We start from the raw sequence: 4,962 nt of genomic DNA on the forward strand, positions 1-4,962 counted from the left end.
TGTTTTGTTGTCTGTCTCCACCTTCTAGACTGTGAACCCATTGTTGGGTAGAGACCGTCCCTATATGTTGCCAACTTGTACTTCCTAAGCACTTATTACAGTGCTCTGCACACTGTAAGCACTCAATAAATACAATTGAATGAATGAATGAATCTAGCTTTATTTCTATTTGTTCTGATGACTTGATACCTGTCCACATGTTTTGTTTTGTTGTCTGTCTCCCCTTTCTAGACTGTGAGCCCGTTGTTGGGTAGGGACCGTCCCTATATGTTGCCAACTTGTACTTCCCAAGAGCTTAGTACAGTGCTCTGCACACAGTAAGCGCTCAATAAATACGATTGAATGAATGAATGAATGAAAAGGACAACGAATAAGCCTTGTCCAGTCACAGAGACTTCAGGGCTGAGAAACTATGCAAAGGAATTTATTGTAAGTCTAGTGTTTGGCATAGTGCTATACTCACCCTCCTAGTAAGAGAAAAGGGGTGCAATAAACTGTGAAATGCAAGGAAGGATAGTATTCAAAATACCAGTTTATGGTCAACGTGATGGCAGCCCACATCATCTTAAAGGGTTATATGGTTTCCAGGAAAGACAAGGCAGTAGCCATTTTCCTCTTCACTATTTTCAAGATTCCTTTTTGACCTGTCTTCCTTGCAGACTTGTCTTATGCTGTCGAGTTGTTTCCGATCCAAAGCGACACCACAGACCCATCTTTCCCACAACGCCCTTCTCTCCATCTGCAATTGTTCTGGTAGTGTATCCATACAGTTTTCCTGGTAAAAATACAGAAGTAGTTTATCGCTGTCGACTTCTGTGCGGTAAACTCGAGTCTCTGCCCTCTTGGGCAAGTCACTTAACTTCTCTGTGCCTCAGTTACCTCATCTGGAAAATGAGGATTAAGACTGTGAGCCCCATGTGGGACAACCTGATTACCTTGTATCTCCCCCAGTGCTTAGAACAGTGCTTGGCACATAGTAAGCGCTTAACAAATACCAAAAATATTATTATTATTATTATTATTATTCTCTCTCCCATGCCACTGTTGCCCAGCGTGGGTGAGTTTTGACTTGTAGCAGATTGCCTTCCACTCGCTAGCCACTACCCAAGCTAGGAATAGAATGGGTAGACCTCTGCTTGACTCTCCCTCCTGTAGCAGAGACTGGTAGAGGACTGGAAACTCTCCAGATGTGACCCTGAGAGGGGTCCAGGTAGACTACATTAAGTGATTCTTTGGGTAGAAACTTTTACCATGAAAGGTGAAAGTTTCTCTGTGACTATCTTCCTCCTGGCTCCCCAGGCAAACCAACAGTTGTATTTAGTGAGAACCCTAAGAAGTGCTCAGGAGGCTATAGCAGAATAAATAGGCACAGTCCCTGCTCTTGAGGAGTTTACAGCCTACTGCGGGAGCCAGGTACGGATTTACAGTCTTAAGATCCTCTTAATTAGCCTTTCCTTTAATGTGGAACCTTCAGGGGTTTATTCGACCCATCAGCCTCTCGTAGTAATGGATTTCTGATTGACAAACCCATCAGAGAACTGGAACATTTTGATGAATCTATGTAATTAATTTCTTATTATTTCATTTAAAATCTTAAGAACTGGACGAAAGACTCTGCCCATCAGAATCTCTGGTGTTAACTCTTTTTTAACCAGGTTTCACTCTTTTAACCACATGGACCACATTCTATTCCAAACGACTGGTGGGACCCTTAGTAGATTGAATTTGGATACCTGAGAAGCAGTGCATCTTAGTAGAAAGAGCTCTGGCCTGGGAATCAGAAGGCCTGGGTTCTGAACCCTGCTTTGCTAATCGCCTGCTGTGTGACCTTAGGGAAGTCACTTAATTTCTCTGTGCCTCAATTCCCTCATCTTCAAAATGGAGATTCATTGCCTAGTCTCCCTCTGGCTTGTTCATTCATTCATTCAATCCTATTTATTGAGCACTTACTATGTGCAAAGCACTGTACTAAGTGCTTGAGATGTACAATTCAGCAACAAATAGAGACGATCCCACCCACAATGGGCTCACAGTCTAGAAGGGGGGGAGGGGGACGACAAACATCAATACAAGTAAACAGGCATCAATAGCAATGTTATAAATAAATGGAATGGTAGATATATACACATCATTAATAAAAATAAATAGAACCCTCATGTGGGACAGGCACTGTGTCTGACTTGATTATCTTGTAATAATAATAATGATGGCATTTGTTAAGTGCTTAGTATGTGCAAAATACTGGTCTAAGAGCACTTGACACATACTAAGTGCTTAACCAACATCATAATTATTATTTGGGAGAGGAGTGGGGGGTAACGACATTTTTCCTCCCTCACCTTCTGGCTAGCGTGGCTTAGTGGATAGAGAATGGATTTGGGAGTCAGAAGGACCTGGGCTCTATTCCTGGCTCCTCCATCTGCCCTGTGGATGACCTTGGGCAAGTCATTTCACTTCTTTTCACTGCTCTGGGCCTCAGTTACTTCATCTGGAAAATGGAGATTAAGACCATGAGCCCCTTGTAGGACAGGGACTGTATCCAACCTAATTATCTTGTACCTACTCTAGCGTTTAGAACAGTGCCAGGCACAGAGTAAGTGCTTAACCAATACCATTTAAAAATAATAATAATAATAATATTTTTGTCTGTCTCCCCATTAGATTGCAAACTCTTTGAGGGTAGGAAACACATATTCTGTACTGTTTTACTGCTATTGCATTCTCCCAGATGGTCAATGCAGTATCTCATATTCATCGACACACAGTTACCATCGATTGAGTCACCTCCTCCAGGAGGCCTTCCCAGACTGAGCCCCCTTTTTCCTCTCCTCCTCCCCATCCCCCCTGCCCTGCCTCCTCCCCCTCCCCACAGCACCTGTGTATATGTTTGTACAGATTTATTACTCTATTTATTTTACTTGTATATATTTACTATTCTATTTATTTTCTTAATGATGTGCATCTAGCTTTATTTCTACTTATTCCAATGACTTGACACCTGTCCACATGTTTTGTTTTGTTGTCTGTCTCCCCCTTCTAGACTGTGAGCCCATTGTTGGGTAGGGGCCGTCTCTATATGTTGCCAACTTGTACTTCCCAAGCGCTTAGTACAGTGCTCTGCACACAGTAAGCACTCAATAAATACGATTGAATGAATGAATGGATAGGGGTGAGCTCTCAGAGCCCTAGGCTACCCTGCCCATGCCACTCAAAACCTTGTCTTCCCGAAGCCAGATAAGGTAATAAAATAAAGGTCTCATCCCTACCCAAGACATCTGGCAACCCTGTCTCTCTCAGATAGAAACCAGCTGGATCACAAACACACAGATCTTTAGCCACAGAGGGCATTTTAATCCACACATCGGCGGTCCGGGCAACAAAAAAAGGTTTTCTTTGACCACAGATTAGCAGTAGTTTAGCTAAACAAAAAGGTTCAAAAATGTAATGCATTTCCACTTTCCATGGCTCTAAGGATTTTGTTACAGCAGATCCTAATCGTTGATGTCTGCTGGTGTTTCATAAAAAATGACAAAGTAGTTCCTATCCACATTTTAAACCTCTAGACATGTTTATTGGACATTTATTTGCCCAAGGAAATTGATCTGAGTGCTTCCCAAGAACAAACCAAAAGACTTTGTTTAAAACTCCAGAAAGTGCTGAAGAGATATACAAAGCGCACACATCCACCTAGACAGGGGCATATTAATGTCCCTTTATTCAGACACTGCTGTATTGACAAACATCAATACAAGTAAACAGGCATCAATAGCAATGTTATAAATAAATGGAATGGTAGATATATACACATCATTAATACCAGCTAATCAGTTAATCAATGATATTTATTGAGAACTTTCTATGTGCAGAATAACTGTATTACGTGCTTGGGAGAGTACAACAGAGTTGGTAGACACATTTCCTGACTACATGTTGCTCTGTTTAGAAGGGGAAGCAGACATTAGTAAAAAAATGAATAAATGAGGGATTTGTACAGAGGTGCTGTGGGGCTTATGCCCTGCAAGCACTTCTGGGAGATGAAGTGACAGAATGGAAGGATTTGGCTGCAATTCCTGCGATGGATAGCGTGAAATACCTCAATGGAAAGAACCCTTAGGAACAATTTCTGTCAGACAGTATGTACTATATAATAAATTAGGAGCCTTATTTAATGTCATGGCTATTGAGAAAGACAGACTGTCCATGTGCTGAACTTCACGGTGCTGTCCGCAGTGCAAATAAAGAAGCAGCGTGGCTCAGTGGAAAGAGCCCAGGCTTGAGAGTCAGAGGTCATGGGTTCAAATCCCAGCTCTGTCACTTGCCTGCTGTGTGACCTTGGGCAACCCACTTCACTTCTCTGGGCCTCAGTTCCCTCATCTGTAAAATGGGGATGAAGACTGTGGGCCCCACGTGGGACAACCTGATCACTTTGTATCCCCCAAGTGCTTAAAACAGTGCTTTGCACATGGTAAGTGCTTAACAAATGCCATTATTATTATTATTATTATTATTACAAGTAGACTACTCTGTTTCCTTGGTTGGGTATGTGAGCAAGAGTACCTAGTAGGGACTGTCTCTATATGTTGCCAACTTGTACTTCCCAATCGCTTAGTACAGTGCTCTACACACAGTAAGCGCTCAATAAATACAATTGATGATGATGATAGTGTCTTTTGGATTCGCAGTTGGCAATGCACAACCGACGGTCCCACCAGCAGAATGGGCACTGAATCTCTGCTCCCAAAAGCACACGTGTCACAGACATTTGTTAGGCTTGTGTAGAAAGTGGATTTCGGGGGCACCAGAAGTAGAGACCTCCTGGAGAGTCAGTCTGCTCCAACTCAGAAGTGACATGGCCTACTGGATAGAGCCCGGGCCTGAAAGTCCGAAGGACTTGGGTTCTAATCTTGGCTCCACGACTTTTCTGCTGTGTGTCCTTGGGCAAGTCACTTCACTTCTCTGGGC

General features: G+C 42.7%; 1 non-coding gene across 1 annotated transcript; it reads right to left on the minus strand.

Moving 5' to 3' along the window:
* Window positions 1-1,067: 1,067 nt before the first annotated feature.
* LOC119924899 lies at window positions 1,068-1,205 on the minus strand. Its single transcript, XR_005449577.1, has one exon. It is a non-coding gene; the product is annotated as a small nucleolar RNA SNORA7 (small nucleolar RNA).
* Between the last annotated feature and the right edge of the window lie 3,757 nt (window positions 1,206-4,962).

Source organism: Tachyglossus aculeatus, chromosome 2 (assembly GCF_015852505.1).
Source record: "Tachyglossus aculeatus isolate mTacAcu1 chromosome 2, mTacAcu1.pri, whole genome shotgun sequence".
Lineage (NCBI taxonomy): Eukaryota > Metazoa > Chordata > Mammalia > Monotremata > Tachyglossidae > Tachyglossus > Tachyglossus aculeatus.